The following is a 24566-nucleotide window of genomic DNA, read 5'->3' as shown; positions in this document are numbered from 1 at the left end:
TTACCCTTGCGGTTGTGAGGAACTATCTCAAATTTTTCTGTACATCATTTCATTATCTTATAAAACTTCATGCGTAATTATAAAAAACACAACTACATCCAATTTTCATACCACCAGTTATTTTCTTTTATATTTCTTTCTAGTATATACACTATTTTCAAAAGAAAACATTACAAAGTCATCTCTGGTGGGATTCGAACCCACGGCCTCTGGATTAGAAGTCCAGCGCGCTATCCGCTGCGCTACAGAGACTTACTCTCGTTGTTGCGAGAAACTATCTCAAATTTTTCTTTACATCATTTAATTATCTTATAAAACTTCATGCGTAATTATAAAAAACACAACTACATCCAATTTTCATACCACCAGTTATTTTCTTTTATATTTCTTTCTAGTAAATACACTATTTTCAAAAGAAAACATTACAAAGTCATCTCTGGTGGGATTCGAAGCCACGGCCTCTGGATTAGAAGTCCAGCGCGCTATCCGCTGCGCTACAGAGACTTACTCTTGCGGTTGTGAGGAACTATCTCAAATTTTTCTTTACATCATTTCATTATCTTATAAAACTTCATGCGTAATTATAAAAAACACAACTACATCCAATTTTCACACCACCAGTTACTTTTCTTTTATATTTCTTTCTAGTAAATACACTATTTTCAAAAGAAAACATTACAAAGTCATCTCTGGTGGGATTCGAACCCACGGCCTCTGGATTAGAAGTCCAGCGCGCTATCCGCTGCGCTACAGAGACTTACTCTCGTTGTTGCGAGAAACTATCTCAAATTTTTCTTTACATCATTTCATTATCTTATAAAACTTCATGCGTAATTATAAAAAACACAACTACATCCAATTTTCACACCACCAGTTACTTTTCTTTTATATTTCTTTCTAGTAAATACACTATTTTCAAAAGAAAACATTACAAAGTCATCTCTGGTGGGATTCGAAGCCACGTCCTCTGGATTAGAAGTCCAGCGCGCTATCCGCTGCGCTACAGAGACTTACTCTTGCGGTTGTGAGGAACTATCTAAAATTTTTCTTTACATCATTTCATTATCTTATAAAACTTCATGCGTAATTATAAAAAACACAACTACATCCAATTTTCACACCACCAGTTACTTTTCTTTGATATTTCTTTCTAGTAAATACACTATTTTCAAAAGAAAACATTACAAAGTCATCTCTGGTGGGATTCGAACCCACGGCCTCTGGATTAGAAGTCCAGCGCGCTATCCGCTGCGCTACAGAGACTTACCCTTGCGGTTGTGAGGAACTATCTCAAATTTTTCTGTACATCATTTCATTATCTTATAAAACTTCATGCGTAATTATAAAAAACACAACTACATCCAATTTTCATACCACCAGTTATTTTCTTTTATATTTCTTTCTAGTATATACACTATTTTCAAAAGAAAACATTACAAAGTCATCTCTGGTGGGATTCGAACCCACGGCCTCTGGATTAGAAGTCCAGCGCGCTATCCGCTGCGCTACAGAGACTTACTCTCGTTGTTGCGAGAAACTATCTCAAATTTTTCTTTACATCATTTAATTATCTTATAAAACTTCATGCGTAATTATAAAAAACACAACTACATCCAATTTTCATACCACCAGTTATTTTCTTTTATATTTCTTTCTAGTAAATACACTATTTTCAAAAGAAAACATTACAAAGTCATCTCTGGTGGGATTCGAAGCCACGGCCTCTGGATTAGAAGTCCAGCGCGCTATCCGCTGCGCTACAGAGACTTACTCTTGCGGTTGTGAGGAACTATCTCAAATTTTTCTTTACATCATTTCATTATCTTATAAAACTTCATGCGTAATTATAAAAAACACAACTACATCCAATTTTCACACCACCAGTTACTTTTCTTTTATATTTCTTTCTAGTAAATACACTATTTTCAAAAGAAAACATTACAAAGTCATCTCTGGTGGGATTCGAACCCACGGCCTCTGGATTAGAAGTCCAGCGCGCTATCCGCTGCGCTACAGAGACTTACTCTCGTTGTTGCGAGAAACTATCTCAAATTTTTCTTTACATCATTTCATTATCTTATAAAACTTCATGCGTAATTATAAAAAACACAACTACATCCAATTTTCACACCACCAGTTACTTTTCTTTTATATTTCTTTCTAGTAAATACACTATTTTCAAAAGAAAACATTACAAAGTCATCTCTGGTGGGATTCGAAGCCACGTCCTCTGGATTAGAAGTCCAGCGCGCTATCCGCTGCGCTACAGAGACTTACTCTTGCGGTTGTGAGGAACTATCTAAAATTTTTCTTTACATCATTTCATTATCTTATAAAACTTCATGCGTAATTATAAAAAACACAACTACATCCAATTTTCACACCACCAGTTACTTTTCTTTTATATTTCTTTCTAGTAAATACACTATTTTAAAAAGAAAACATTACAAAGTCATCTCTGGTGGGATTCGAAGCCACGGCCTCTGGATTAGAAGTCCAGCGCGCTATCCGCTGCGCTACAGAGACTTACTCTTGCGGTTGTGAGGAACTATCTCAACTATTTCTTTACATCATTTCATTATCCTATAAAAGGTCATGCGTAATTATAAAAAACACAACTACATCCAATTTTCATACCACCAGTTATTTTCTTTTATATTTCTTTCTAGTAAATACACTATTTTCAAAAGAAAACATTACAAAGTCATCTCTGGTGGGATTCGAACCCACAGCCTCTGGATTAGAAGTCCAGCGCGCTATCCGCTGCGCTACAGAGACTTACTCTAGCGGTTGTGAGAAACTATCTCAAATTTTTCTTTACATCATTTAATTATCTTATAAAACTTCATGCGTAATTATAAAAAACACAACTACATCCAATTTTCATACCACCAGTTATTTTCTTTTATATTTCTTTCTAGTAAATACACTATTTTCAAAAGAAAACATTACAAAGTCATCTCTGGTGGGATTCGAACCCACGGCCTCTGGATTAGAAGTCCAGCGCGCTATCCGCTGCGCTACAGAGACTTACTCTTGCGGTTGTGAGGAACTATCTCAAATTTTTCTTTACATCATTTCATTAACTTATAAAACTTCATGCGTAATTATAAAAAGCACAACTACATCCAATTTTCACACCACCAGTTACTTTTCTTTTATATTTCTTTCTAGTAAATACACTATTTTCAAAAGAAAACATTACGAAGTCAGCTCTGGTGGGATTCGAACCCACGTCCTCTGGATTAAAAGTCCAGCGCGCTATCCGCTGCGCTACAGAGACTAACTCTTGATATTGTGAGGAACTATCTCAAATTTTTATTTACATCATTTCATTATCTTATAAAACTTCATGCGTAATTATAAAAAACACAACTACATGCAATTTTCACACCACCAGTTACTTTTCTTTTATATTTCTTTCTAGTGAATACACTATTTTCAAAAGAAAACATTACAAAGTCATCTCTGGTGGGATTCGAAGCCACGCCTCAGGATTAGAAGTCCAGCGCGCTATCCGCTGCGCTACAGAGACTTACTCTTGCGGTTGTGAGGAACTATCTCAAATTTTTCTTTACATCATTTCATTATCTTATAAAACTTCATGCGTAATTATAAAAAACACAACTACATCCAATTTTCACACCACCAGTTACTTTTCTTTTATATTTCTTTCTAGTAAATACACTATTTTCAAAAGAAAACATTATAAAGTCATCTCTGGTGGGATTCGAAGCCACGGCCTCTTGATTAGAAGTCCAGCGCGCTATCCGCTGCGCTACAGAGACTTACTCTTGCGGTTGTGAGGAACTATCTAAAAATTTTCTTTACATCATTTCATTATCTTATAAAACTTCATGCGTAATTATAAAAAACACAACTACATCCAATTTTCACACCACCAGTTACTTTTCTTTGATATTTCTTTCTAGTAAATACACTATTTTCAAAAGAAAACATTACAAAGTCATCTCTGGTGGGATTCGAACCCACGGCCTCTGGATTAGAAGTCCAGCGCGCTATCCGCTGCGCTACAGAGACTTACCCTTGCGGTTGTGAGGAACTATCTCAAATTTTTCTGTACATCATTTCATTATCTTATAAAACTTCATGCGTAATTATAAAAAACACAACTACATCCAATTTTCATACCACCAGTTATTTTCTTTTATATTTCTTTCTAGTATATACACTATTTTCAAAAGAAAACATTACAAAGTCATCTCTGGTGGGATTCGAACCCACGGCCTCTGGATTAGAAGTCCAGCGCGCTATCCGCTGCGCTACAGAGACTTACTCTCGTTGTTGCGAGAAACTATCTCAAATTTTTCTTTACATCATTTAATTATCTTATAAAACTTCATGCGTAATTATAAAAAACACAACTACATCCAATTTTCATACCACCAGTTATTTTCTTTTATATTTCTTTCTAGTAAATACACTATTTTCAAAAGAAAACATTACAAAGTCATCTCTGGTGGGATTCGAAGCCACGGCCTCTGGATTAGAAGTCCAGCGCGCTATCCGCTGCGCTACAGAGACTTACTCTTGCGGTTGTGAGGAACTATCTCAAATTTTTCTTTACATCATTTCATTATCTTATAAAACTTCATGCGTAATTATAAAAAACACAACTACATTCAATTTTCACACCACCAGTTACTTTTCTTTTATATTTCTTTCTAGTAAATACACTATTTTCAAAAGAAAACATTACAAAGTCATCTCTGGTGGGATTCGAACCCACGGCCTCTGGATTAGAAGTCCAGCGCGCTATCCGCTGCGCTACAGAGACTTACTCTCGTTGTTGCGAGAAACTATCTCAAATTTTTCTTTACATCATTTCATTATCTTATAAAACTTCATGCGTAATTATAAAAAACACAACTACATCCAATTTTCACACCACCAGTTACTTTTCTTTTATATTTCTTTCTAGTAAATACACTATTTTCAAAAGAAAACATTACAAAGTCATCTCTGGTGGGATTCGAAGCCACGTCCTCTGGATTAGAAGTCCAGCGCGCTATCCGCTGCGCTACAGAGACTTACTCTTGCGGTTGTGAGGAACTATCTAAAATTTTTCTTTACATCATTTCATTATCTTATAAAACTTCATGCGTAATTATAAAAAACACAACTACATCCAATTTTCACACCACCAGTTACTTTTCTTTGATATTTCTTTCTAGTAAATACACTATTTTCAAAAGAAAACATTACAAAGTCATCTCTGGTGGGATTCGAACCCACGGCCTCTGGATTAGAAGTCCAGCGCGCTATCCGCTGCGCTACAGAGACTTACCCTTGCGGTTGTGAGGAACTATCTCAAATTTTTCTGTACATCATTTCATTATCTTATAAAACTTCATGCGTAATTATAAAAAACACAACTACATCCAATTTTCATACCACCAGTTATTTTCTTTTATATTTCTTTCTAGTATATACACTATTTTCAAAAGAAAACATTACAAAGTCATCTCTGGTGGGATTCGAACCCACGGCCTCTGGATTAGAAGTCCAGCGCGCTATCCGCTGCGCTACAGAGACTTACTCTCGTTGTTGCGAGAAACTATCTCAAATTTTTCTTTACATCATTTAATTATCTTATAAAACTTCATGCGTAATTATAAAAAACACAACTACATCCAATTTTCATACCACCAGTTATTTTCTTTTATATTTCTTTCTAGTAAATACACTATTTTCAAAAGAAAACATTACAAAGTCATCTCTGGTGGGATTCGAAGCCACGGCCTCTGGATTAGAAGTCCAGCGCGCTATCCGCTGCGCTACAGAGACTTACTCTTGCGGTTGTGAGGAACTATCTCAAATTTTTCTTTACATCATTTCATTATCTTATAAAACTTCATGCGTAATTATAAAAAACACAACTACATCCAATTTTCACACCACCAGTTACTTTTCTTTTATATTTCTTTCTAGTAAATACACTATTTTCAAAAGAAAACATTACAAAGTCATCTCTGGTGGGATTCGAACCCACGGCCTCTGGATTAGAAGTCCAGCGCGCTATCCGCTGCGCTACAGAGACTTACTCTCGTTGTTGCGAGAAACTATCTCAAATTTTTCTTTACATCATTTCATTATCTTATAAAACTTCATGCGTAATTATAAAAAACACAACTACATCCAATTTTCACACCACCAGTTACTTTTCTTTTATATTTCTTTCTAGTAAATACACTATTTTCAAAAGAAAACATTACAAAGTCATCTCTGGTGGGATTCGAAGCCACGTCCTCTGGATTAGAAGTCCAGCGCGCTATCCGCTGCGCTACAGAGACTTACTCTTGCGGTTGTGAGGAACTATCTAAAATTTTTCTTTACATCATTTCATTATCTTATAAAACTTCATGCGTAATTATAAAAAACACAACTACATCCAATTTTCACACCACCAGTTACTTTTCTTTTATATTTCTTTCTAGTAAATACACTATTTTAAAAAGAAAACATTACAAAGTCATCTCTGGTGGGATTCGAAGCCACGGCCTCTGGATTAGAAGTCCAGCGCGCTATCCGCTGCGCTACAGAGACTTACTCTTGCGGTTGTGAGGAACTATCTCAACTATTTCTTTACATCATTTCATTATCTTATAAAACTTCATGCGTAATTATAAAAAACACAACTACATGCAATTTTCACACCACCAGTTACTTTTCTTTTATATTTCTTTCTAGTAAATACACTATTTTCAAAAGAAAACATTACAAAGTCATCTCTGGTGGGATTCGAAGCCACGGCCTCTTGATTAGAAGTCCAGCGCGCTATCCGCTGCGCTACAGAGACTTACTCTTGCGGTTGTGAGGAACTATCTAAAAATTTTCTTTACATCATTTCATTATCTTATAAAACTTCATGCGTAATTATAAAAAACACAACTACATCCAATTTTCACACCACCAGTTACTTTTCTTTCATATTTCTTTCTAGTAAATACACTATTTTCAAAAGAAAACATTACAAAGTCATCTCTGGTGGGATTCGAAGCCACGGCCTCTGGATTAGAAGTCCAGCGCGCTATCCGCTGCGCTACAGAGACTTACTCTTGCGGTTGTGAGGAACTATCTCAACTATTTCTTTACATCATTTCATTATCTTATAAAACTTCATGCGTAATTATAAAAAACACAACTACATCCAATTTTCACACCACCTGTTACTTTTCTTTTATATTTCTTTCTAGTAAATACACTATTTTCAAAAGAAAACATTACAAAGTCATCTCTGGTGGGATTCGAAGCCACGGCCTCTTGATTAGAAGTCCAGCGCGCTATCCGCTGCGCTACAGAGACTTACTCTCGCGGTTGTGAGGAACTATCTAAAAATTTTCTTTACATCATTTCATTATCTTATAAAACTTCTTGCGTAATTATGAAAAACACAACTACATCCAATTTTCACACCACCAGTTACTTTTCTTTTATATTTCTTTCTAGTAAATACACTATTTTAAAAAGAAAACATTACAAAGTCATCTCTGGTGGGATTCGAAGCCACGGCCTCTGGATTAGAAGTCCAGCGCGCTATCCGCTGCGCTACAGAGACTTACTCTTGCGGTTGTGAGGAACTATCTCAACTATTTCTTTACATCATTTCATTATCTTATAAAACTTCATGCGTAATTATAAAAAACACAACTACATCCAATTTTCACACCACCTGTTACTTTTCTTTTATATTTCTTTCTAGTAAATACACTATTTTCAAAAGAAAACATTACAAAGTCATCTCTGGTGGGATTCGAACCCACGGCCTCTGGATTAGAAGTCCAGCGCGCTATCCGCTGCGCTACAGAGACTTACTCTTGCGGTTGTGAGGAACTATCTCAAATTTTTCTTTACATCATTTCATTATCTTATAAAACTTCATGCGTAATTATAAAAAACACAACTACATCCAATTTTCACACCACCAGTTACTTTTCTTTGATATTTCTTTCTAGTAAATACACTATTTTCAAAAGAAAACATTACAAAGTCATCTCTGGTGGGATTCAAAGCCACGGCCTCTGGATTAGAAGTCCAGCGCGCTATCCGCTGCGCTACAGAGACTTACCCTTGCGGTTGTGAGGAACTATCTCAAATTTTTCTGTACATCATTTCATTATCTTATAAAACTTCATGCGTAATTATAAAAAACACAACTACATCCAATTTTCATACCACCAGTTATTTTCTTTTATATTTCTTTCTAGTATATACACTATTTTCAAAAGAAAACATTACAAAGTCATCTCTGGTGGGATTCGAAGCCACGGCCTCTGGATTAGAAGTCCAGCGCGCTATCCGCTGCGCTACAGAGACTTACTCTCGTTGTTGCGAGAAACTATCTCAAATTTTTCTTTACATCATTTAATTATCTTATAAAACTTCATGCGTAATTATAAAAAACACAACTACATCCAATTTTCATACCACCAGTTATTTTCTTTTATATTTCTTTCTAGTAAATACACTATTTTCAAAAGAAAACATTACAAAGTCATCTCTGGTGGGATTCGAACCCACGGCCTCTGGATTAGAAGTCCAGCGCGCTATCCGCAGCGCTACAGAGACTTACTCTTGCGGTTGTGAGGAACTATCTCAAATTTTTCTTTACATCATTTCATTATCTTATAAAACTTCATGCGTAATTATAAAAAACACAACTACATCCAATTTTCACACCACCAGTTACTTTTCTTTTATATTTCTTTCTAGTAAATACACTATTTTCAAAAGAAAACATTACAAAGTCATCTCTGGTGGGATTCGAACCCACGGCCTCTGGATTAGAAGTCCAGCGCGCTATCCGCTGCGCTACAGAGACTTACTCTCGTTGTTGCGAGAAACTATCTCAAATTTTTCTTTACATCATTTCATTATCTTATAAAACTTCATGCGTAATTATAAAAAACACAACTACATCCAAGTTTCACACCACCAGTTACTTTTCTTTTATATTTCTTTCTAGTAAATACACTATTTTCAAAAGAAAACATTACAAAGTCATCTCTGGTGGGATTCGAACCCACGGCCTCTGGATTAGAAGTCCAGCGCGCTATCCGCTGCGCTACAGAGACTTACTCTCGTTGTTGCGAGAAACTATCTCAAATTTTTCTTTACATCATTTCATTATCTTATAAAACTTCATGCGTAATTATAAAAAACACAACTACATCCAATTTTCACACCACCAGTTACTTTTCTTTTATATTTCTTTCTAGTAAACACACTATTTTCAAAAGAAAACATTACAAAGTCATCTCTGGTGGGATTCGAAGCCACGTCCTCTGGATTAGAAGTCCAGCGCGCTATCCGCTGCGCTACAGAGACTTATTCTTGCGGTTGTGAGGAACTATCTCAAATTTTTCTTTACATCATTTCATTATCTTATAAAACTTCATGCGTAATTATAAAAAACACAACTACATCCAATTTTCACACCACCAGTTACTTTTCTTTTATATTTCTTTCTAGTAAATACACTATTTTAAAAAGAAAACATTACAAAGTCATCTCTGGTGGGATTCGAAGCCACGGCCTCTGGATTAGAAGTCCAGCGCGCTATCCGCTGCGCTACAGAGACTTACTCTTACGGTTGTGAGGAACTATCTCAACTATTTCTTTACATCATTTCATTATCTTATAAAACTTCATGCGTAATTATAAAAAACACAACTACATCCAATTTTCACACCACCTGTTACTTTTCTTTTATATTTCTTTCTAGTAAATACACTATTTTCAAAAGAAAACATTACAAAGTCATCTCTGGTGGGATTCGAAGCCACGGCCTCTTGATTAGAAGTCCAGCGCGCTATCCGCTGCGCTACAGAGACTTACTCTTGCGGTTGTGAGGAACTATCTAAAAATTTTCTTTACATCATTTCATTATCTTATAAAACTTCATGCGTAATTATAAAAAACACAACTACATCCAATTTTCACACCACCAGTTACTTTTCTTTTATATTTCTTTCTAGTAAATACACTATTTTCAGAAGAAAACATTACAAAGTCATCTCTGGTGGGATTCGAAGCCACGGCCTCTGGATTAGAAGTCCAGCGCGCTATCCGCTGCGCTACAGAGACTTACTCTTGCGGTTGTGAGGAACTATCTCAACTATTTCTTTACATCATTTCATTATCTTATAAAACTTCATGCGTAATTATAAAAAACACAACTACATCCAATTTTCACACCACCTGTTACTTTTCTTTTATATTTCTTTCTAGTAAATACACTATTTTCAAAAGAAAACATTACAAAGTCATCTCTGGTGGGATTCGAAGCCACGGCCTCTTGATTAGAAGTCCAGCGCGCTATCCGCTGCGCTACAGAGACTTACTCTTGCGGTTGTGAGGAACTATCTAAAAATTTTCTTTACATCATTTCATTATCTTATAAAACTTCTTGCGTAATTATGAAAAACACAACTACATCCAATTTTCACACCACCAGTTACTTTTCTTTTATATTTCTTTCTAGTAAATACACTATTTTCAAAAGAAAACATTACAAAGTCATCTCTGGTGGGATTCGAACCCACGGCCTCTGGATTAGAAGTCCAGCGCGCTATCCGCTGCGCTACAGAGACTTACTCTCGTTGTTGCTAGAAACTATCTCAAATTTTTCTTTACATCATTTCATTATCTTATAAAACTTCATGCGTAATTATAAAAAACACAACTACATCCAATTTTCATACCACCAGTTATTTTCTTTTATATTTCTTTCTAGTAAATACACTATTTTCAAAAGAAAACATTACAAAGTCATCTCTGGTGGGATTCGAACCCACGGCCTCTGGATTAGAAGTCCAGCGCGCTATCCGCTGCGCTACAGAGACTTACTCTCGTTGTTGCGAGAAACTATCTCAAATTTTTCTTTACATCATTTCATTATCTTATAAAACTTCATGCGTAATTATAAAAAACACAACTACATCCAATTTTCACACCACCAGTTACTTTTCTTTTATATTTCTTTCTAGTAAACACACTATTTTCAAAAGAAAACATTACAAAGTCATCTCTGGTGGGATTCGAAGCCACGTCCTCTGGATTAGAAGTCCAGCGCGCTATCCGCTGCGCTACAGAGACTTATTCTTGCGGTTGTGAGGAACTATCTAAAATTTTTCTTTACATCATTTCATTATCTTATAAAACTTCATGCGTAATTATAAAAAACACAACTACATCCAATTTTCACACCACCAGTTACTTTTCTTTTATATTTCTTTCTAGTAAATACACTATTTTAAAAAGAAAACATTACAAAGTCATCTCTGGTGGGATTCGAAGCCACGGCCTCTGGATTAGAAGTCCAGCGCGCTATCCGCTGCGCTACAGAGACTTACTCTTGCGGTTGTGAGGAACTATCTCAACTATTTCTTTACATCATTTCATTATCTTATAAAACTTCATGCGTAATTATAAAAAACACAACTACATCCAATTTTCACACCACCTGTTACTTTTCTTTTATATTTCTTTCTAGTAAATACACTATTTTCAAAAGAAAACATTACAAAGTCATCTCTGGTGGGATTCGAAGCCACGGCCTCTTGATTAGAAGTCCAGCGCGCTATCCGCTGCGCTACAGAGACTTACTCTTGCGGTTGTGAGGAACTATCTAAAAATTTTCTTTACATCATTTCATTATCTTATAAAACTTCATGCGTAATTATAAAAAACACAACTACATCCAATTTTCACACCACCAGTTACTTTTCTTTTATATTTCTTTCTAGTAAATACACTATTTTCAGAAGAAAACATTACAAAGTCATCTCTGGTGGGATTCGAAGCCACGGCCTCTGGATTAGAAGTCCAGCGCGCTATCCGCTGCGCTACAGAGACTTACTCTTGCGGTTGTGAGGAACTATCTCAACTATTTCTTTACATCATTTCATTATCTTATAAAACTTCATGCGTAATTATAAAAAACACAACTACATCCAATTTTCACACCACCTGTTACTTTTCTTTTATATTTCTTTCTAGTAAATACACTATTTTCAAAAGAAAACATTACAAAGCCATCTCTGGTGGGATTCGAAGCCACGGCCTCTTGATTAGAAGTCCAGCGCGCTATCCGCTGCGCTACAGAGACTTACTCTTGCGGTTGTGAGGAACTATCTAAAAATTTTCTTTACATCATTTCATTATCTTATAAAACTTCTTGCGTAATTATGAAAAACACAACTACATCCAATTTTCACACCACCAGTTACTTTTCTTTTATATTTCTTTCTAGTAAATACACTATTTTCAAAAGAAAACATTACAAAGTCATCTCTGGTGGGATTCGAACCCACGGCCTCTGGATTAGAAGTCCAGCGCGCTATCCGCTGCGCTACAGAGACTTACTCTCGTTGTTGCTAGAAACTATCTCAAATTTTTCTTTACATCATTTCATTATCTTATAAAACTTCATGCGTAATTATAAAAAACACAACTACATCCAATTTTCATACCACCAGTTATTTTCTTTTATATTTCTTTCTAGTAAATACACTATTTTCAAAAGAAAACATTACAAAGTCATCTCTGGTGGGATTCGAACCCACGGCCTCTGGATTAGAAGTCCAGCGCGCTATCCGCTGCGCTACAGAGACTTACTCTAGCGGTTGTGAGAAACTATCTCAAATTTTTCTTTACATCATTTAATTATCTTATAAAACTTCATGCGTAATTATAAAAAACACAACTACATCCAATTTTCATACCACCAGTTATTTTCTTTTATATTTCTTTCTAGTAAATACACTATTTTCAAAAGAAAACATTACAAAGTCATCTCTGGTGGGATTCGAACCCACGGCCTCTGGATTAGAAGTCCAGCGCGCTATCCGCTGCGCTACAGAGACTTACTCTAGCGGTTGTGAGGAACTATCTCAAATTTTTCTTTACATCATTTCATTAACTTATAAAACTTCATGCGTAATTATAAAAAGCACAACTACATCCAATTTTCACACCACCAGTTACTTTTCTTTTATATTTCTTTCTAGTAAATACACTATTTTCAAAAGAAAACATTACGAAGTCAGCTCTGGTGGGATTCGAACCCACGTCCTCTGGATTAAAAGTCCAGCGCGCTATCCGCTGCGCTACAGAGACTAACTCTTGATATTGTGAGGAACTATCTCAAATTTTTATTTACATCATTTCATTATCTTATAAAACTTCATGCGTAATTATAAAAAACACAACTACATGCAATTTTCACACCACCAGTTACTTTTCTTTTATATTTCTTTCTAGTAAATACACTATTTTCAAAAGAAAACATTACAAAGTCATCTCTGGTGGGATTCGAACCCACGCCTCAGGATTAGAAGTCCACCGCGCTATCCGCTGCGCTACAGAGACTTACTCTTGCGGTTGTGAGGAACTATCTCAAATTTTTCTTTACATCATTTCATTATCTTATAAAACTTCATGCGTAATTATAAAAAACACAACTACATCCAATTTTCACACCACCAGTTACTTTTCTTTTATATTTCTTTCTAGTATATACACTATTTTCAAAAGAAAACATTATAAAGTCATCTCTGGTGGGATTCGAAGCCACGGCCTCTGGATTAGAAGTCCAGCGCGCTATCCGCTGCGCTACAGAGACTTACTCTTGCGGTTGTGAGGAACTATCTCAAATTTTTCTTTACATCATTTCATTATCTTATAAAACTTCATGCGTAATTATAAAAAACACAACTACATCCAATTTTCACTCCACCAGTTACTTTTCTTTTATATTTCTTTCTAGTAAATACACTATTTTCAAAAGAAAACATTACAAATCATCTCTGGTGGGATTCGAACCCACGGCCTCTGGATTAGAAGTCCAGCGCGCTATCCGCTGCGCTACAGAGACTTACTCTCGTTGTTGCGAGAAACTATCTCAAATTTTTCTTTACATCATTTCATTATCTTATAAAACTTCATGCGTAATTATAAAAAACACAACTACATCCAATTTTCACACCACCAGTTACTTTTCTTTTATATTTCTTTCTAGTAAATACACTATTTTCAAAAGAAAACATTACAAAGTCATCTCTGGTGGGATTCGAAGCCACGGCCTCTGGATTAGAAGTCCAGCGCGCTATCCGCTGCGCTACAGAGACTTACCCTTGCGGTTGTGAGGAACTATCTCAAATTTTTCTGTACATCATTTCATTATCTTATAAAACTTCATGCGTAATTATAAAAAACACAACTACATCCAATTTTCATACCACCAGTTATTTTCTTTTATATTTCTTTCTAGTATATACACTATTTTCAAAAGAAAATATTACAAAGTCATCTCTGGTGGGATTTGAAGCCACGGCCTCTGGATTAGAAGTCCAGCGCGCTATCCGCTGCGCTACAGAGACTTACTCTCGTTGTTGCGAGAAACTATCTCAAATTTTTCTTTACATCATTTAATTATCTTATAAAACTTCATGCGTAATTATAAAAAACACAACTACATCCAATTTTCATACCACCAGTTATTTTCTTTTATATTTCTTTCTAGTAAATACACTATTTTCAAAAGAAAACATTACAAAGTCATCTCTGGTGGGATTCGAACCCACGGCCTCTGGATTAGAAGTCCAGCGCGCTATCCGCTGCGCTACAGAGACTTACTCTTGCGGTTGTGAGGAACTATCTCAAATTTTTCTTTACATCATTTCATTATCTTATAAAACTTCATGCGTAATTATAAAAAACACAACTACATCCAATTTTCACACCACCAGTTACTTTTCTTTTATATTTCTTTCTAGTAAATACACTATTTTCAAAAGAAAACATTACAAAGTCATCTCTGGTGGGATTCGAACCCACGGCCTCTGGATTAGAAGTCCAGCGCGCTATCCGCTGCGCTACAGAGACTTACTCTCGTTGTTGCGAGAAACTATCTCAAATTTTTCTTTACATCATTTCATTATCTTATAAAACTTCATGCGTAATTATAAAAAACACAACTACATCAAATTTTCACACCACCAGTTACTTTTCTTTTATATTTCTTTCTAGTAAATACACTATTTTCAAAAGAAAACATTACAAAGTCATCTCTGGTGGGATTCGAACCCACGGCCTCTGGATTAGAAGTCCAGCGCGCTATCCGCTGCGCTACAGAGACTTACTCTCGTTGTGGCGAGAAACTATCTCAAATTTTTCTTTACATCATTTCATTATCTTATAAAACTTCATGCGTAATTATAAAAAACACAACTACATCCAATTTTCACACCACCAGTTACTTTTCTTTTATATTTCTTTCTAGTAAATACACTATTTTCAAAAGAAAACATTACAAAGTCATCTCTGGTGGGATTCGAACCCACGGCCTCTGGATTAGAAGTCCAGCGCGCTATCCGCTGCGCTACAGAGACTTACTCTCGTTGTTGCGAGAAACTATCTCAAATTTTTCTTTACATCATTTCATTATCTTATAAAACTTCATGCGTAATTATAAAAAACACAACTACATCCAATTTTCACACCACCAGTTACTTTTCTTTTATATTTCTTTCTAGTAAATACACTATTTTCAAAAGAAAACATTACAAAGTCATCTCTGGTGGGATTCGAAGCCACGGCCTCTTGATTAGAAGTCCAGCGCGCTATCCGCTGCGCTACAGAGACTTACTCTTGCGGTTGTGAGGAACTATCTAAAAATTTTCTTTACATCATTTCATTATCTTATAAAACTTCATGCGTAATTATAAAAAACACAACTACATCCAATTTTCACACCACCAGTTACTTTTCTTTTATATTTCTTTCTAGTAAATACACTATTTTCAAAAGAAAACATTACAAAGTCATCTCTGGTGGGATTCGAACCCACGGCCTCTGGATTAGAAGTCCAGCGCGCTATCCGCTGCGCTACAGAGACTTACTCTTGCGGTTGTGAGGAACTATCTCAACTATTTCTTTGCATCATTTCATTATCTTATAAAACTTCATGCGTAATTATAAAAAACACAACTACATCCAATTTTAACACCACCTGTTACTTTTCTTTTATATTTATTTCTAGTAAATACACTATTTTCAAAAGAAAACATTACAAAGTCATCTCTGGTGGGATTCGAAGCCACGGCCTCTTGATTAGAAGTCCAGCGCGCTATCCGCTGCGCTACAGAGACTTACTCTTGCGGTTGTGAGGAACTATCTAAAAATTTTCTTTACATCATTTCATTATCTTATAAAACTTCTTGCGTAATTATGAAAAACACAACTACATCCAATTTTCACACCACCAGTTACTTTTCTTTTATATTTCTTTCTAGTAAATACACTATTTTAAAAAGAAAACATTACAAAGTCATCTCTGGTGGGATTCGAAGCCACGGCCTCTGGATTAGAAGTCCAGCGCGCTATCCGCTGCGCTACAGAGACTTACTCTTGCGGTTGTGAGGAACTATCTCAACTATTTCTTTACATCATTTAATTATCTTATAAAACTTCATGCGTAATTATAAAAAACACAACTACATCCAATTTTCACACCACCTGTTACTTTTCTTTTATATTTCTTTCTAGTAAATACACTATTTTCAAAAGAAAACATTACAAACTCATCTCTGGTGGGATTCGAACCCACGGCCTCTGGATTAGAAGTCCAGCGCGCTATCCGCTGCGCTACAGACACTTACTCTCGTTGTTGCTAGAAACTATCTCAAATTTTTCTTTACATCATTTAATTATCTTATAAAACTTCATGCGTAATTATAAAAAACACAACTACATCCAATTTTCATACCACCAGTTATTTTCTTTTATATTTCTTTCTAGTAAATACACTATTTTCAAAAGAAAACATTACAAAGTCATCTCTGGTGGGATTCGAACCCACGGCCTCTGGATTAGAAGTCCAGCGCGCTATCCGCTGCGCTACAGAGACTAACTCTCGTTGTTGCGAGAAACTATCTCAAATTTTTCTTTACATCATTTCATTATCTTATAAAACTTCATGCGTAATTATAAAAAACACAACTACATCAAATTTTCACACCACCAGTTACTTTTCTTTTATATTTCTTTCTAGTAAATACACTATTTTCAAAAGAAAACATTACAAAGTCATCTCTGGTGGGATTCGAAGCCACGGCCTCTGGATTAGAAGTCCAGCGCGCTATCCGCTGCGCTACAGAGACTTACTCTCGTTGTTGCGAGAAACTATCTCAAATTTTTCTTTACATCATTTCATTATCTTATAAAACTTCATGCGTGATTATAAAAAACACAACTACATCCAATTTTCACACCACCAGTTACTTTTCTTTTATATTTCTTTCTAGTAAATACACTATTTTCAAAAGAAAACATTACAAAGTCATCTCTGGTGGGATTCGAAGCCACGGCCTCTGGATTAGAAGTCCAGCGCGCTATCCGCTGCGCTACAGAGACTTACTCTTGCGGTTGTGAGGAACTATTTCAACTATTTCTTTACATCATTTCATTATCTTATAAAACTTCATGCGTAATTATAAAAAACACAACTACATCCAATTTTCACACCACCTGTTACTTTTCTTTTATATTTCTTTCTAGTAAATACACTATTTTAAAAAGAAAACATTACAAAGTCATCTCTGGTGGGATTCGAACCCACGGCCTCTGGATTAGAAGTCCAGCGCGCTATCCGCTGCGCTACAGAGACTTACCCTTGCGGTTGTGAGGAACTATCTCAAATTTTTCTTTACATCATTTCATTATCTTATAAAACTTCATGCGTAATTATAAAAAACACAACTACATCCAATTTTCACACCACCAGTTACTTTTCTTTTATATTTCTTTCTAGTAAATACACTATTTTCAAAAGAAAACATTACAAAGTACTCTCTGGTGGGATTCGAAGCCACGGCCTCTGGATTAGAAGTCCAGCGCGCTATCCGCTGCGCTACAGAGACTTACTCTCGTTGTTGCGAGAAACTATCTCAAATTTTTCTTTACATCATTTCATTATCTTATAAAAGTTCATGCGTAATTATAAAAAACACAACTACATCCAATTTTCACACCACCAGTTACTTTTCTTTTATATTTCTTTCTAGTAAATACACTATTTTAAAAAGAAAACATTACAAAGTCATCTCTGGTGGGATTCGAACACACGGCCTCTGGATTAGAAGTCCAGCGCGCTATCCGCTGCGCTACAGAGACTTACCCTTGCGGTTGTGAGGAACTATCTCAAATTTTTCTTTACATCATTTCATTATCTTATAAAACTTCATGCGTAATTATAAAAAACACAACTACATCCAATTTTCACACCACCAGTTACTTTTCTTTTATATTTCTTTCTAGTAAATACACTATTTTCAAAAGAAAACATTACAAAGTCATCTCTGGTGGGATTCGAACCCACGGCCTCTGGATTAGAAGTCCAGCGCGCTATCCGCTGCGCTACAGAGACTTACTCTCGTTGTTGCGAGAAACTATCTCAAATTTTTCTTTACATCATTTCATTATCTTATAAAACTTCATGCGTAATTATAAAAAACACAACTACATCCAATTTTCACACCACCAGTTACTTTTCTTTTATATTTCTTTCTAGTAAATACACTATTTTCAAAAGAAAACATTACAAAGTCATCTCTGGTGGGATTCGAAGCCACGGCCTCTGGATTAAAAGTCCAGCGCGCTATCCGCTGCGCTACAGAGACTTACTCTTGCGGTTGTGAGAAACTATCTCAAATTTTTCTTTACATCATTTCATTATCTTATAAAACTTCATGCGTAATTATAAAAAACACAACTACATCCAATTTTCACACCACCAGTTACTTTTCTTTTATATTTCTTTCTAGTAAATACACTATTTTCAAAAGAAAACATTACAAAGTCATCTCTGGTGGGATTCGAAGCCACGGCCTCTGGATTAGAAGTCCAGCGCGCTATCCGCTGCGCTACAGAGACTTACTCTTGCGGTTGTGAGGAACTATCTAAAATTTTTCTTTACATCATTTCATTATCTTATAAAACTTCATGCGTAATTATAAAAAACACAACTACATCCAATTTTCACACCACCAGTTACTTTTCTTTTATATTTCTTTCTAGTAAATACACTATTTTCAAAAGAAAACATTACAAAGTCATCTCTGGTGGGATTCGAAGCCACGGCCTCTGGATTAGAAGTCCAGCGCGCTATCCGCTGCGCTACAGAGACTTACTCTTGCGGTTGTGAGGAACTATCTCAACTATTTCTTTACATCATTTCATTATCTTATAAAACTTCATGCGTAATTATAAAAAACACAACTACATCCAATTTTCACACCACCTGTTACTTTTCTTTTATATTTCTTTCTAGTAAATACACTATTTTAGAAAGAAAACATTACAAAGTCATCTCTGGTGGGATTCGAACCCACGGCCCCTGGATTAGAAGTCCAGCGCGCTATCCGCTGCGCTACAGAGACTTACCCTTGCGGTTGTGAGGAACTATCTCAAATTTTTCTTTACATCATTTCATTATCTTATAAAACTTCATGCGTAATTATAAAAAACACAACTACATCCAATTTTCACACCACCAGTTACTTTTCTTTTATATTTCTTTCTAGTAAATACACTATTTTCAAAAGAAAACATTACAAAGTACTCTCTGGTGGGATTCGAACCCACGGCCTCTGGATTAGAAGTCCAGCGCGCTATCCGCTGCGCTACAGAGTCTTACTCTCGTTGTTGCGAGAAACTATCTCAAATTTTTCTTTACATCATTTCATTATCTTATAAAACTTCATGCGTAATTATAAAAAACACAACTACATCCAATTTTCACACCACCAGTTACTTTTCTTTTATATTTCTTTCTAGTAAATACACTATTTTCAAAAGAAAACATTACAAAGTCATCTCTGGTGGGATTCGAACCCACGGCCTCGTGATTAGAAGTCCAGCGCGCTATCCGCTGCGCTACAGAGACTTACTCTCGATATTGTTAGGAACTATCTCAAATTTTTCTTTACATCATTTCATTATCTTATAAAAGTTCATCCGTAATTATAAAAAACACAACTACATCCAATTTTCACACCACCAGTTACTTTTCTTTTATATTTCTTTCTAGTAAATACACTATTTTCAAAAGAAAACATTACAAAGTCATCTCTGGTGGGATTCGAACCCACGGCCTCTGGATTAGAAGTCCAGCGCGCTATCCGCTGCGCTACAGACACTTACTCTTGATATTGTGAGGAACTATCTCACATTTTTCTTTACATCATTTCATTATCTTATAAAACTTAATGCGTAATTATAAAAAACACAACTACATCCAATTTTCACACCACCAGTTACTTTTCTTTTATATTTCTTTCTAGTAAATACACTATTTTCAAAAGAAAACATTACAAAGTCATCTCTGGTGGGATTCGAACACACGGCCTCTGGATTAGAAGTCCAGCGCGCTATCCGCTGCGCTACAGAGACTTACTCTTGCGGTTGTGAGGAACTATCTCAAATTTTTCTTTACATCATTTCATTATCTTATAAAACTTCATGCGTAATTATAAAAAACACAACTACATCTTATTTTCACACCACCAGTTACTTTTCTTTTATATTTCTTTCTAGTAAATACACTATTTTCAAAAGAACACATTACGAAGTCATCTCTGGTGGGATTCGAACCCACGTCCTCTGGATTAGAAGTCCAGCGCGCTATCCGCTGCGCTACAGAGACTAACTCTTGATATTGTGAGGAACTATCTCAAATTTTTCTTTGCATCATTTCATTATCTTATAAAACTTCATGCGTAATTATAAAAAACACAACTACATCCAATTTTCACACCACCAGTTACTTTTCTTTTATATTTCTTTCTAATAAATACACTATTTAAAAAAAAAAAAAATACAAAGTCATCTCTGGTGGGATTCGAAGCCACGGCCTCTGGATTAGAAGTCCAGCGCGCTATCCGCTGCGCTACAGAGACTTACTCATGCGGTTGTGAGGAACTATCTCACATTTTTCTTTAAATCATTTCATTATCTTATAAAACTTCATGCGTAATTATAAAAAACAAAACTACATCCAATTTTCACACCACCAGTTACTTTTCTTTTATATTTCTTTCTAGTAAATACACTATTTTCAAAAAAAAAACATTACAAATCATTTCTGGTGGGATTCAAACACACGCCCCAGGATTAGAAGTCCAGCGCGCTATCCGCTGCGCTACAGAGACTTACCCTTGCGGTTGTGAGGAACTAACTCAAATGTTTCTTTACATCATTTCATTATCTTATAAAACTTCATGCGTAATTATAAAAAACACAACTACATCCAATTTTCACACCACCAGTTACTTTTCTTTTATATTTCTTTCTAGTAAATACACTATTTTCAAAAGAAAACATTACAAAGTAATCTCTGGTGGGATTCGAACCCACGGCCTCTGGATTAGAAGTAAAGCGCGCTATCCGCTGCGCTTCAGAGACTTACCCTTGCGGTTGTGAGGAACTATCTCAAATTTTTCTTTACATCATTTCATTATCTTATAAAAGTTCATGCGTAATTATAAAAAACACAACTACATCCAATTTTCACACCACCAGTTACTTTTCTTTTATATTTCTTTCTAGTAAATACACTATTTTCAAAAGAAAACATTACAAAGTCATCTCTGGGGGGATTCGAACCCACGGCCTCTGGATTAGAAGTCCAGTGCGCTATCCGCTGCGCTACAGAGACTTACTCTCGTTGTTGCGAGAAACTATCTCACATTTTTCTTTACATCATTTCATTATCTTATAAAACTTAATGCGTAATTATAAAAAACACAACTACATCCAATTTTCACACCACCAGTTACTTTTCTTTTATATTTCTTTCTAGTAAATACACTATTTTCAAAAGAAAACATTACAAAGTCATCTCTGGTGGGATTCGAACCCACGGCCTCTGGATTAGAAGTCCAGCGCGCTATCCGCTGCGCTACAGAGACTTACTCTTGCGGTTGTGAGAAACTATCTCAAATTTTTCTTTACATCATTTGATTATCTTATAAAACTTCATGCGTAATTATAAAAAACACAACTACATCCAATTTTCACACCACCAGTTACTTTTCTTTTATATTTCTTTCTAGTAAATACACTATTTTCAAAAGAAAACATTACAAAGTCATCTCTGGTGGGATTCGAAGCCACGGCCTCTGGATTAGAAGTCCAGCGCGCTATCCGCTGCGCTACAGAGACTTACTCTTGCGGTTGTGAGGAACTATCTAAAATTTTTCTTTACATCATTTCATTATCTTATAAAACTTCATGCGTAATTATAAAAAACACAACTACATCCAATTTTCACACCACCAGTTACTTTTCTTTTATATTTCTTTCTAGTAAATACACTATTTTCAAAAGAAAACATTACAAAGTCATCTCTGGTGGGATTCGAAGCCACGGCCTCTGGATTAGAAGTCCAGCGCGCTATCCGCTGCGCTACAGAGACTTACTCTTGCGGTTGTGAGGAACTATCTCAACTATTTCTTTACATCATTTCATTATCTTATAAAACTTCATGCGTAATTATAAAAAACACAACTACATCCAATTTTCACACCACCTGTTACTTTTCTTTTATATTTCTTTCTAGTAAATACACTATTTTAGAAAGAAAACATTACAAAGTCATCTCTGGTGGGATTCGAACCCACGGCCCCTGGATTAGAAGTCCAGCGCCCTATCCGCTGCGCTACAGAGACTTACCCTTGCGGTTGTGAGGAACTATCTCAAATTTTTCTTTACATCATTTCATTATCTTATAAAACTTCATGCGTAATTATAAAAAACACAACTACATCCAATTTTCACACCACCAGTTACTTTTCTTTTATATTTCTTTCTAGTAAATACACTATTTTCAAAAGAAAACATTACAAAGTCATCTCTGGGGGGATTCGAACCCACGGCCTCTGGATTAGAAGTCCAGCGCGCTATCCGCTGCGCTACAGAGACTTACTCTCGTTGTTGCGAGAAACTATCTCAAATTTTTCTTTACATCATTTCATTATCTTATAAAACTTCATGCGTAATTATAAAAAACACAACTACATCCAATTTTCACACCACCAGTTACTTTTCTTTTATATTTCTTTCTAGTAAATACACTATTTTCAAAAGAAAACATTACAAAGTCATCTCTGGTGGGATTCGAACCCACGGCCTCGTGATTAGAAGTCCAGCGCGCTATCCGCTGCGCTACAGAGACTTACTCTCGATATTGTTAGGAACTATCTCAAATTTTTCTTTACATCATTTCATTATCTTATAAAAGTTCATCCGTAATTATAAAAAACACAACTACATCCAATTTTCACACCACCAGTTACTTTTCTTTTATATTTCTTTCTAGTAAATACACTATTTTCAAAAGAAAACATTACAAAGTCATCTCTGGTGGGATTCGAACCCACGGCCTCTGGATTAGAAGTCCAGCGCGCTATCCGCTGCGCTACAGAGACTTACTCTTGATATTGTGAGGAACTATCTCACATTTTTCTTTACATCATTTCATTATCTTATAAAACTTAATGCGTAATTATAAAAAACACAACTACATCCAATTTTCACACCACCAGTTACTTTTCTTTTATATTTCTTTCTAGTAAATACACTATTTTCAAAAGAAAACATTACAAAGTCATCTCTGGTGGGATTCGAACACACGGCCTCTGGATTAGAAGTCCAGCGCGCTATCCGCTGCGCTACAGAGACTTACTCTTGCGGTTGTGAGGAACTATCTCAAATTTTTCTTTACATCATTTCATTATCTTATAAAACTTCATGCGTAATTATAAAAAACACAACTACATCTTATTTTCACACCACCAGTTACTTTTCTTTTATATTTCTTTCTAGTAAATACACTATTTTCAAAAGAACACATTACGAAGTCATCTCTGGTGGGATTCGAACCCACGTCCTCTGGATTAGAAGTCCAGCGCGCTATCCGCTGCGCTACAGAGACTAACTCTTGATATTGTGAGGAACTATCTCAAATTTTTCTTTGCATCATTTCATTATCTTATAAAACTTCATGCGTAATTATAAAAAACACAACTACATCCAATTTTCACACCACCAGTTACTTTTCTTTTATATTTCTTTCTAATAAATACACTATTTAAAAAAAAAAAAATTACAAAGTCATCTCTGGTGGGATTCGAAGCCACGGCCTCTGGATTAGAAGTCCAGCGCGCTATCCGCTGCGCTACAGAGACTTACTCTTGCGGTTGTGAGGAACTATCTCACATTTTTCTTTAAATCATTTCATTATCTTATAAAACTTCATGCGTAATTATAAAAAACAAAACTACATCCAATTTTCACACCACCAGTTACTTTTCTTTTATATTTCTTTCTAGTAAATACACTATTTTCAAAAAAAAAACATTACAAATCATTTCTGGTGGGATTCAAACACACGCCCCAGGATTAGAAGTCCAGCGCGCTATCCGCTGCGCTACAGAGACTTACCCTTGCGGTTGTGAGGAACTAACTCAAATGTTTCTTTACATCAT

At 35.5% G+C, this 24566-nt stretch overlaps 94 non-coding genes across 94 annotated transcripts; all 94 read right to left on the bottom strand.

Annotated features, from left to right (window-relative positions):
* Positions 1-179: 179 nt before the first annotated feature.
* On the bottom strand, positions 180-252 carry Trnar-ucu (transfer RNA arginine (anticodon UCU)). The gene has a single exon. It is a non-coding gene; the product is annotated as a tRNA-Arg (tRNA).
* Positions 253-431: 179 nt separating this feature from the next.
* On the bottom strand, positions 432-504 carry Trnar-ucu (transfer RNA arginine (anticodon UCU)). The gene has a single exon. It is a non-coding gene; the product is annotated as a tRNA-Arg (tRNA).
* Positions 505-684: 180 nt separating this feature from the next.
* On the bottom strand, positions 685-757 carry Trnar-ucu (transfer RNA arginine (anticodon UCU)). Its single transcript has one exon. It is a non-coding gene; the product is annotated as a tRNA-Arg (tRNA).
* A 180-nt stretch (positions 758-937) lies between these two features.
* Positions 938-1010, bottom strand: Trnar-ucu (transfer RNA arginine (anticodon UCU)). Its single transcript has one exon. It is a non-coding gene; the product is annotated as a tRNA-Arg (tRNA).
* A 180-nt stretch (positions 1011-1190) lies between these two features.
* Positions 1191-1263, bottom strand: Trnar-ucu (transfer RNA arginine (anticodon UCU)). Its single transcript has one exon. It is a non-coding gene; the product is annotated as a tRNA-Arg (tRNA).
* A 179-nt stretch (positions 1264-1442) lies between these two features.
* Positions 1443-1515, bottom strand: Trnar-ucu (transfer RNA arginine (anticodon UCU)). The gene has a single exon. It is a non-coding gene; the product is annotated as a tRNA-Arg (tRNA).
* Positions 1516-1694: 179 nt separating this feature from the next.
* Trnar-ucu (transfer RNA arginine (anticodon UCU)) lies at positions 1695-1767 on the bottom strand. Its single transcript has one exon. It is a non-coding gene; the product is annotated as a tRNA-Arg (tRNA).
* Positions 1768-1947: 180 nt separating this feature from the next.
* Positions 1948-2020, bottom strand: Trnar-ucu (transfer RNA arginine (anticodon UCU)). The gene has a single exon. It is a non-coding gene; the product is annotated as a tRNA-Arg (tRNA).
* Positions 2021-2200: 180 nt separating this feature from the next.
* On the bottom strand, positions 2201-2273 carry Trnar-ucu (transfer RNA arginine (anticodon UCU)). Its single transcript has one exon. It is a non-coding gene; the product is annotated as a tRNA-Arg (tRNA).
* A 180-nt stretch (positions 2274-2453) lies between these two features.
* Positions 2454-2526, bottom strand: Trnar-ucu (transfer RNA arginine (anticodon UCU)). Its single transcript has one exon. It is a non-coding gene; the product is annotated as a tRNA-Arg (tRNA).
* A 179-nt stretch (positions 2527-2705) lies between these two features.
* Trnar-ucu (transfer RNA arginine (anticodon UCU)) lies at positions 2706-2778 on the bottom strand. Its single transcript has one exon. It is a non-coding gene; the product is annotated as a tRNA-Arg (tRNA).
* A 179-nt stretch (positions 2779-2957) lies between these two features.
* On the bottom strand, positions 2958-3030 carry Trnar-ucu (transfer RNA arginine (anticodon UCU)). Its single transcript has one exon. It is a non-coding gene; the product is annotated as a tRNA-Arg (tRNA).
* A 177-nt stretch (positions 3031-3207) lies between these two features.
* Positions 3208-3283, bottom strand: Trnak-uuu (transfer RNA lysine (anticodon UUU)). Its single transcript has one exon. It is a non-coding gene; the product is annotated as a tRNA-Lys (tRNA).
* A 180-nt stretch (positions 3284-3463) lies between these two features.
* Trnar-ucu (transfer RNA arginine (anticodon UCU)) lies at positions 3464-3535 on the bottom strand. Its single transcript has one exon. It is a non-coding gene; the product is annotated as a tRNA-Arg (tRNA).
* Positions 3536-3715: 180 nt separating this feature from the next.
* Trnar-ucu (transfer RNA arginine (anticodon UCU)) lies at positions 3716-3788 on the bottom strand. Its single transcript has one exon. It is a non-coding gene; the product is annotated as a tRNA-Arg (tRNA).
* A 180-nt stretch (positions 3789-3968) lies between these two features.
* Positions 3969-4041, bottom strand: Trnar-ucu (transfer RNA arginine (anticodon UCU)). Its single transcript has one exon. It is a non-coding gene; the product is annotated as a tRNA-Arg (tRNA).
* Positions 4042-4220: 179 nt separating this feature from the next.
* Trnar-ucu (transfer RNA arginine (anticodon UCU)) lies at positions 4221-4293 on the bottom strand. Its single transcript has one exon. It is a non-coding gene; the product is annotated as a tRNA-Arg (tRNA).
* Positions 4294-4472: 179 nt separating this feature from the next.
* On the bottom strand, positions 4473-4545 carry Trnar-ucu (transfer RNA arginine (anticodon UCU)). The gene has a single exon. It is a non-coding gene; the product is annotated as a tRNA-Arg (tRNA).
* A 180-nt stretch (positions 4546-4725) lies between these two features.
* On the bottom strand, positions 4726-4798 carry Trnar-ucu (transfer RNA arginine (anticodon UCU)). The gene has a single exon. It is a non-coding gene; the product is annotated as a tRNA-Arg (tRNA).
* Positions 4799-4978: 180 nt separating this feature from the next.
* Trnar-ucu (transfer RNA arginine (anticodon UCU)) lies at positions 4979-5051 on the bottom strand. Its single transcript has one exon. It is a non-coding gene; the product is annotated as a tRNA-Arg (tRNA).
* A 180-nt stretch (positions 5052-5231) lies between these two features.
* On the bottom strand, positions 5232-5304 carry Trnar-ucu (transfer RNA arginine (anticodon UCU)). Its single transcript has one exon. It is a non-coding gene; the product is annotated as a tRNA-Arg (tRNA).
* Positions 5305-5483: 179 nt separating this feature from the next.
* Trnar-ucu (transfer RNA arginine (anticodon UCU)) lies at positions 5484-5556 on the bottom strand. Its single transcript has one exon. It is a non-coding gene; the product is annotated as a tRNA-Arg (tRNA).
* A 179-nt stretch (positions 5557-5735) lies between these two features.
* On the bottom strand, positions 5736-5808 carry Trnar-ucu (transfer RNA arginine (anticodon UCU)). The gene has a single exon. It is a non-coding gene; the product is annotated as a tRNA-Arg (tRNA).
* Positions 5809-5988: 180 nt separating this feature from the next.
* Trnar-ucu (transfer RNA arginine (anticodon UCU)) lies at positions 5989-6061 on the bottom strand. The gene has a single exon. It is a non-coding gene; the product is annotated as a tRNA-Arg (tRNA).
* A 180-nt stretch (positions 6062-6241) lies between these two features.
* Positions 6242-6314, bottom strand: Trnar-ucu (transfer RNA arginine (anticodon UCU)). Its single transcript has one exon. It is a non-coding gene; the product is annotated as a tRNA-Arg (tRNA).
* Positions 6315-6494: 180 nt separating this feature from the next.
* On the bottom strand, positions 6495-6567 carry Trnar-ucu (transfer RNA arginine (anticodon UCU)). Its single transcript has one exon. It is a non-coding gene; the product is annotated as a tRNA-Arg (tRNA).
* A 180-nt stretch (positions 6568-6747) lies between these two features.
* On the bottom strand, positions 6748-6820 carry Trnar-ucu (transfer RNA arginine (anticodon UCU)). The gene has a single exon. It is a non-coding gene; the product is annotated as a tRNA-Arg (tRNA).
* A 180-nt stretch (positions 6821-7000) lies between these two features.
* Trnar-ucu (transfer RNA arginine (anticodon UCU)) lies at positions 7001-7073 on the bottom strand. Its single transcript has one exon. It is a non-coding gene; the product is annotated as a tRNA-Arg (tRNA).
* A 180-nt stretch (positions 7074-7253) lies between these two features.
* On the bottom strand, positions 7254-7326 carry Trnar-ucu (transfer RNA arginine (anticodon UCU)). The gene has a single exon. It is a non-coding gene; the product is annotated as a tRNA-Arg (tRNA).
* A 180-nt stretch (positions 7327-7506) lies between these two features.
* Trnar-ucu (transfer RNA arginine (anticodon UCU)) lies at positions 7507-7579 on the bottom strand. The gene has a single exon. It is a non-coding gene; the product is annotated as a tRNA-Arg (tRNA).
* Positions 7580-7759: 180 nt separating this feature from the next.
* Trnar-ucu (transfer RNA arginine (anticodon UCU)) lies at positions 7760-7832 on the bottom strand. Its single transcript has one exon. It is a non-coding gene; the product is annotated as a tRNA-Arg (tRNA).
* Positions 7833-8012: 180 nt separating this feature from the next.
* On the bottom strand, positions 8013-8085 carry Trnar-ucu (transfer RNA arginine (anticodon UCU)). Its single transcript has one exon. It is a non-coding gene; the product is annotated as a tRNA-Arg (tRNA).
* Positions 8086-8264: 179 nt separating this feature from the next.
* On the bottom strand, positions 8265-8337 carry Trnar-ucu (transfer RNA arginine (anticodon UCU)). The gene has a single exon. It is a non-coding gene; the product is annotated as a tRNA-Arg (tRNA).
* Positions 8338-8516: 179 nt separating this feature from the next.
* Positions 8517-8589, bottom strand: Trnar-ucu (transfer RNA arginine (anticodon UCU)). The gene has a single exon. It is a non-coding gene; the product is annotated as a tRNA-Arg (tRNA).
* A 180-nt stretch (positions 8590-8769) lies between these two features.
* On the bottom strand, positions 8770-8842 carry Trnar-ucu (transfer RNA arginine (anticodon UCU)). The gene has a single exon. It is a non-coding gene; the product is annotated as a tRNA-Arg (tRNA).
* Positions 8843-9022: 180 nt separating this feature from the next.
* On the bottom strand, positions 9023-9095 carry Trnar-ucu (transfer RNA arginine (anticodon UCU)). Its single transcript has one exon. It is a non-coding gene; the product is annotated as a tRNA-Arg (tRNA).
* Positions 9096-9275: 180 nt separating this feature from the next.
* Positions 9276-9348, bottom strand: Trnar-ucu (transfer RNA arginine (anticodon UCU)). The gene has a single exon. It is a non-coding gene; the product is annotated as a tRNA-Arg (tRNA).
* A 180-nt stretch (positions 9349-9528) lies between these two features.
* Positions 9529-9601, bottom strand: Trnar-ucu (transfer RNA arginine (anticodon UCU)). Its single transcript has one exon. It is a non-coding gene; the product is annotated as a tRNA-Arg (tRNA).
* A 180-nt stretch (positions 9602-9781) lies between these two features.
* Trnar-ucu (transfer RNA arginine (anticodon UCU)) lies at positions 9782-9854 on the bottom strand. Its single transcript has one exon. It is a non-coding gene; the product is annotated as a tRNA-Arg (tRNA).
* Positions 9855-10034: 180 nt separating this feature from the next.
* On the bottom strand, positions 10035-10107 carry Trnar-ucu (transfer RNA arginine (anticodon UCU)). Its single transcript has one exon. It is a non-coding gene; the product is annotated as a tRNA-Arg (tRNA).
* Positions 10108-10287: 180 nt separating this feature from the next.
* On the bottom strand, positions 10288-10360 carry Trnar-ucu (transfer RNA arginine (anticodon UCU)). The gene has a single exon. It is a non-coding gene; the product is annotated as a tRNA-Arg (tRNA).
* Positions 10361-10540: 180 nt separating this feature from the next.
* On the bottom strand, positions 10541-10613 carry Trnar-ucu (transfer RNA arginine (anticodon UCU)). The gene has a single exon. It is a non-coding gene; the product is annotated as a tRNA-Arg (tRNA).
* Positions 10614-10792: 179 nt separating this feature from the next.
* On the bottom strand, positions 10793-10865 carry Trnar-ucu (transfer RNA arginine (anticodon UCU)). Its single transcript has one exon. It is a non-coding gene; the product is annotated as a tRNA-Arg (tRNA).
* Positions 10866-11045: 180 nt separating this feature from the next.
* Positions 11046-11118, bottom strand: Trnar-ucu (transfer RNA arginine (anticodon UCU)). Its single transcript has one exon. It is a non-coding gene; the product is annotated as a tRNA-Arg (tRNA).
* Positions 11119-11298: 180 nt separating this feature from the next.
* Positions 11299-11371, bottom strand: Trnar-ucu (transfer RNA arginine (anticodon UCU)). Its single transcript has one exon. It is a non-coding gene; the product is annotated as a tRNA-Arg (tRNA).
* Positions 11372-11551: 180 nt separating this feature from the next.
* Positions 11552-11624, bottom strand: Trnar-ucu (transfer RNA arginine (anticodon UCU)). Its single transcript has one exon. It is a non-coding gene; the product is annotated as a tRNA-Arg (tRNA).
* Positions 11625-11804: 180 nt separating this feature from the next.
* Positions 11805-11877, bottom strand: Trnar-ucu (transfer RNA arginine (anticodon UCU)). Its single transcript has one exon. It is a non-coding gene; the product is annotated as a tRNA-Arg (tRNA).
* A 180-nt stretch (positions 11878-12057) lies between these two features.
* Positions 12058-12130, bottom strand: Trnar-ucu (transfer RNA arginine (anticodon UCU)). The gene has a single exon. It is a non-coding gene; the product is annotated as a tRNA-Arg (tRNA).
* Positions 12131-12310: 180 nt separating this feature from the next.
* On the bottom strand, positions 12311-12383 carry Trnar-ucu (transfer RNA arginine (anticodon UCU)). Its single transcript has one exon. It is a non-coding gene; the product is annotated as a tRNA-Arg (tRNA).
* Positions 12384-12562: 179 nt separating this feature from the next.
* Positions 12563-12635, bottom strand: Trnar-ucu (transfer RNA arginine (anticodon UCU)). The gene has a single exon. It is a non-coding gene; the product is annotated as a tRNA-Arg (tRNA).
* A 179-nt stretch (positions 12636-12814) lies between these two features.
* On the bottom strand, positions 12815-12887 carry Trnar-ucu (transfer RNA arginine (anticodon UCU)). The gene has a single exon. It is a non-coding gene; the product is annotated as a tRNA-Arg (tRNA).
* A 177-nt stretch (positions 12888-13064) lies between these two features.
* Positions 13065-13140, bottom strand: Trnak-uuu (transfer RNA lysine (anticodon UUU)). The gene has a single exon. It is a non-coding gene; the product is annotated as a tRNA-Lys (tRNA).
* Positions 13141-13320: 180 nt separating this feature from the next.
* On the bottom strand, positions 13321-13392 carry Trnar-ucu (transfer RNA arginine (anticodon UCU)). The gene has a single exon. It is a non-coding gene; the product is annotated as a tRNA-Arg (tRNA).
* A 180-nt stretch (positions 13393-13572) lies between these two features.
* Trnar-ucu (transfer RNA arginine (anticodon UCU)) lies at positions 13573-13645 on the bottom strand. The gene has a single exon. It is a non-coding gene; the product is annotated as a tRNA-Arg (tRNA).
* A 179-nt stretch (positions 13646-13824) lies between these two features.
* On the bottom strand, positions 13825-13897 carry Trnar-ucu (transfer RNA arginine (anticodon UCU)). The gene has a single exon. It is a non-coding gene; the product is annotated as a tRNA-Arg (tRNA).
* Positions 13898-14077: 180 nt separating this feature from the next.
* On the bottom strand, positions 14078-14150 carry Trnar-ucu (transfer RNA arginine (anticodon UCU)). Its single transcript has one exon. It is a non-coding gene; the product is annotated as a tRNA-Arg (tRNA).
* Positions 14151-14329: 179 nt separating this feature from the next.
* On the bottom strand, positions 14330-14402 carry Trnar-ucu (transfer RNA arginine (anticodon UCU)). The gene has a single exon. It is a non-coding gene; the product is annotated as a tRNA-Arg (tRNA).
* A 179-nt stretch (positions 14403-14581) lies between these two features.
* On the bottom strand, positions 14582-14654 carry Trnar-ucu (transfer RNA arginine (anticodon UCU)). The gene has a single exon. It is a non-coding gene; the product is annotated as a tRNA-Arg (tRNA).
* Positions 14655-14834: 180 nt separating this feature from the next.
* On the bottom strand, positions 14835-14907 carry Trnar-ucu (transfer RNA arginine (anticodon UCU)). Its single transcript has one exon. It is a non-coding gene; the product is annotated as a tRNA-Arg (tRNA).
* A 180-nt stretch (positions 14908-15087) lies between these two features.
* Trnar-ucu (transfer RNA arginine (anticodon UCU)) lies at positions 15088-15160 on the bottom strand. Its single transcript has one exon. It is a non-coding gene; the product is annotated as a tRNA-Arg (tRNA).
* Positions 15161-15340: 180 nt separating this feature from the next.
* Trnar-ucu (transfer RNA arginine (anticodon UCU)) lies at positions 15341-15413 on the bottom strand. Its single transcript has one exon. It is a non-coding gene; the product is annotated as a tRNA-Arg (tRNA).
* Positions 15414-15593: 180 nt separating this feature from the next.
* Positions 15594-15666, bottom strand: Trnar-ucu (transfer RNA arginine (anticodon UCU)). The gene has a single exon. It is a non-coding gene; the product is annotated as a tRNA-Arg (tRNA).
* Positions 15667-15846: 180 nt separating this feature from the next.
* On the bottom strand, positions 15847-15919 carry Trnar-ucu (transfer RNA arginine (anticodon UCU)). Its single transcript has one exon. It is a non-coding gene; the product is annotated as a tRNA-Arg (tRNA).
* Positions 15920-16099: 180 nt separating this feature from the next.
* Positions 16100-16172, bottom strand: Trnar-ucu (transfer RNA arginine (anticodon UCU)). The gene has a single exon. It is a non-coding gene; the product is annotated as a tRNA-Arg (tRNA).
* Positions 16173-16352: 180 nt separating this feature from the next.
* Trnar-ucu (transfer RNA arginine (anticodon UCU)) lies at positions 16353-16425 on the bottom strand. The gene has a single exon. It is a non-coding gene; the product is annotated as a tRNA-Arg (tRNA).
* Positions 16426-16605: 180 nt separating this feature from the next.
* Positions 16606-16678, bottom strand: Trnar-ucu (transfer RNA arginine (anticodon UCU)). The gene has a single exon. It is a non-coding gene; the product is annotated as a tRNA-Arg (tRNA).
* A 179-nt stretch (positions 16679-16857) lies between these two features.
* Positions 16858-16930, bottom strand: Trnar-ucu (transfer RNA arginine (anticodon UCU)). Its single transcript has one exon. It is a non-coding gene; the product is annotated as a tRNA-Arg (tRNA).
* Positions 16931-17110: 180 nt separating this feature from the next.
* Trnar-ucu (transfer RNA arginine (anticodon UCU)) lies at positions 17111-17183 on the bottom strand. The gene has a single exon. It is a non-coding gene; the product is annotated as a tRNA-Arg (tRNA).
* Positions 17184-17363: 180 nt separating this feature from the next.
* On the bottom strand, positions 17364-17436 carry Trnar-ucu (transfer RNA arginine (anticodon UCU)). The gene has a single exon. It is a non-coding gene; the product is annotated as a tRNA-Arg (tRNA).
* A 180-nt stretch (positions 17437-17616) lies between these two features.
* Trnar-ucu (transfer RNA arginine (anticodon UCU)) lies at positions 17617-17689 on the bottom strand. The gene has a single exon. It is a non-coding gene; the product is annotated as a tRNA-Arg (tRNA).
* A 177-nt stretch (positions 17690-17866) lies between these two features.
* Positions 17867-17942, bottom strand: Trnar-ucu (transfer RNA arginine (anticodon UCU)). Its single transcript has one exon. It is a non-coding gene; the product is annotated as a tRNA-Arg (tRNA).
* Positions 17943-18122: 180 nt separating this feature from the next.
* Positions 18123-18195, bottom strand: Trnar-ucu (transfer RNA arginine (anticodon UCU)). The gene has a single exon. It is a non-coding gene; the product is annotated as a tRNA-Arg (tRNA).
* Positions 18196-18375: 180 nt separating this feature from the next.
* On the bottom strand, positions 18376-18448 carry Trnar-ucu (transfer RNA arginine (anticodon UCU)). The gene has a single exon. It is a non-coding gene; the product is annotated as a tRNA-Arg (tRNA).
* A 180-nt stretch (positions 18449-18628) lies between these two features.
* Positions 18629-18701, bottom strand: Trnak-uuu (transfer RNA lysine (anticodon UUU)). Its single transcript has one exon. It is a non-coding gene; the product is annotated as a tRNA-Lys (tRNA).
* Positions 18702-18881: 180 nt separating this feature from the next.
* On the bottom strand, positions 18882-18954 carry Trnar-ucu (transfer RNA arginine (anticodon UCU)). The gene has a single exon. It is a non-coding gene; the product is annotated as a tRNA-Arg (tRNA).
* A 180-nt stretch (positions 18955-19134) lies between these two features.
* Trnar-ucu (transfer RNA arginine (anticodon UCU)) lies at positions 19135-19207 on the bottom strand. Its single transcript has one exon. It is a non-coding gene; the product is annotated as a tRNA-Arg (tRNA).
* Positions 19208-19387: 180 nt separating this feature from the next.
* Trnar-ucu (transfer RNA arginine (anticodon UCU)) lies at positions 19388-19460 on the bottom strand. Its single transcript has one exon. It is a non-coding gene; the product is annotated as a tRNA-Arg (tRNA).
* A 177-nt stretch (positions 19461-19637) lies between these two features.
* Positions 19638-19713, bottom strand: Trnar-ucu (transfer RNA arginine (anticodon UCU)). Its single transcript has one exon. It is a non-coding gene; the product is annotated as a tRNA-Arg (tRNA).
* A 180-nt stretch (positions 19714-19893) lies between these two features.
* Positions 19894-19966, bottom strand: Trnar-ucu (transfer RNA arginine (anticodon UCU)). Its single transcript has one exon. It is a non-coding gene; the product is annotated as a tRNA-Arg (tRNA).
* A 180-nt stretch (positions 19967-20146) lies between these two features.
* Trnar-ucu (transfer RNA arginine (anticodon UCU)) lies at positions 20147-20219 on the bottom strand. The gene has a single exon. It is a non-coding gene; the product is annotated as a tRNA-Arg (tRNA).
* Positions 20220-20399: 180 nt separating this feature from the next.
* Trnar-ucu (transfer RNA arginine (anticodon UCU)) lies at positions 20400-20472 on the bottom strand. The gene has a single exon. It is a non-coding gene; the product is annotated as a tRNA-Arg (tRNA).
* Positions 20473-20652: 180 nt separating this feature from the next.
* Positions 20653-20725, bottom strand: Trnar-ucu (transfer RNA arginine (anticodon UCU)). The gene has a single exon. It is a non-coding gene; the product is annotated as a tRNA-Arg (tRNA).
* Positions 20726-20905: 180 nt separating this feature from the next.
* On the bottom strand, positions 20906-20978 carry Trnar-ucu (transfer RNA arginine (anticodon UCU)). Its single transcript has one exon. It is a non-coding gene; the product is annotated as a tRNA-Arg (tRNA).
* A 685-nt stretch (positions 20979-21663) lies between these two features.
* Trnar-ucu (transfer RNA arginine (anticodon UCU)) lies at positions 21664-21736 on the bottom strand. The gene has a single exon. It is a non-coding gene; the product is annotated as a tRNA-Arg (tRNA).
* A 180-nt stretch (positions 21737-21916) lies between these two features.
* Positions 21917-21989, bottom strand: Trnar-ucu (transfer RNA arginine (anticodon UCU)). Its single transcript has one exon. It is a non-coding gene; the product is annotated as a tRNA-Arg (tRNA).
* A 180-nt stretch (positions 21990-22169) lies between these two features.
* Trnar-ucu (transfer RNA arginine (anticodon UCU)) lies at positions 22170-22242 on the bottom strand. Its single transcript has one exon. It is a non-coding gene; the product is annotated as a tRNA-Arg (tRNA).
* A 180-nt stretch (positions 22243-22422) lies between these two features.
* On the bottom strand, positions 22423-22495 carry Trnar-ucu (transfer RNA arginine (anticodon UCU)). The gene has a single exon. It is a non-coding gene; the product is annotated as a tRNA-Arg (tRNA).
* Positions 22496-22675: 180 nt separating this feature from the next.
* Trnar-ucu (transfer RNA arginine (anticodon UCU)) lies at positions 22676-22748 on the bottom strand. The gene has a single exon. It is a non-coding gene; the product is annotated as a tRNA-Arg (tRNA).
* Positions 22749-22928: 180 nt separating this feature from the next.
* On the bottom strand, positions 22929-23001 carry Trnar-ucu (transfer RNA arginine (anticodon UCU)). The gene has a single exon. It is a non-coding gene; the product is annotated as a tRNA-Arg (tRNA).
* A 180-nt stretch (positions 23002-23181) lies between these two features.
* On the bottom strand, positions 23182-23254 carry Trnar-ucu (transfer RNA arginine (anticodon UCU)). The gene has a single exon. It is a non-coding gene; the product is annotated as a tRNA-Arg (tRNA).
* Positions 23255-23434: 180 nt separating this feature from the next.
* Positions 23435-23507, bottom strand: Trnar-ucu (transfer RNA arginine (anticodon UCU)). Its single transcript has one exon. It is a non-coding gene; the product is annotated as a tRNA-Arg (tRNA).
* A 180-nt stretch (positions 23508-23687) lies between these two features.
* Trnar-ucu (transfer RNA arginine (anticodon UCU)) lies at positions 23688-23760 on the bottom strand. Its single transcript has one exon. It is a non-coding gene; the product is annotated as a tRNA-Arg (tRNA).
* A 180-nt stretch (positions 23761-23940) lies between these two features.
* On the bottom strand, positions 23941-24013 carry Trnar-ucu (transfer RNA arginine (anticodon UCU)). Its single transcript has one exon. It is a non-coding gene; the product is annotated as a tRNA-Arg (tRNA).
* A 180-nt stretch (positions 24014-24193) lies between these two features.
* On the bottom strand, positions 24194-24266 carry Trnar-ucu (transfer RNA arginine (anticodon UCU)). Its single transcript has one exon. It is a non-coding gene; the product is annotated as a tRNA-Arg (tRNA).
* Between the last annotated feature and the right edge of the window lie 300 nt (positions 24267-24566).

The sequence above is a fragment of the Euprymna scolopes genome, chromosome 1 (genome assembly GCF_053919585.1).
Source record: "Euprymna scolopes isolate OS-2025 chromosome 1, ASM5391958v1, whole genome shotgun sequence".
Taxonomy (NCBI): domain Eukaryota; kingdom Metazoa; phylum Mollusca; class Cephalopoda; order Sepiida; family Sepiolidae; genus Euprymna; species Euprymna scolopes.
Note: the sequence above shows the minus strand (reverse complement) of the source record. Positions and strands in the feature narration are given on the sequence as shown.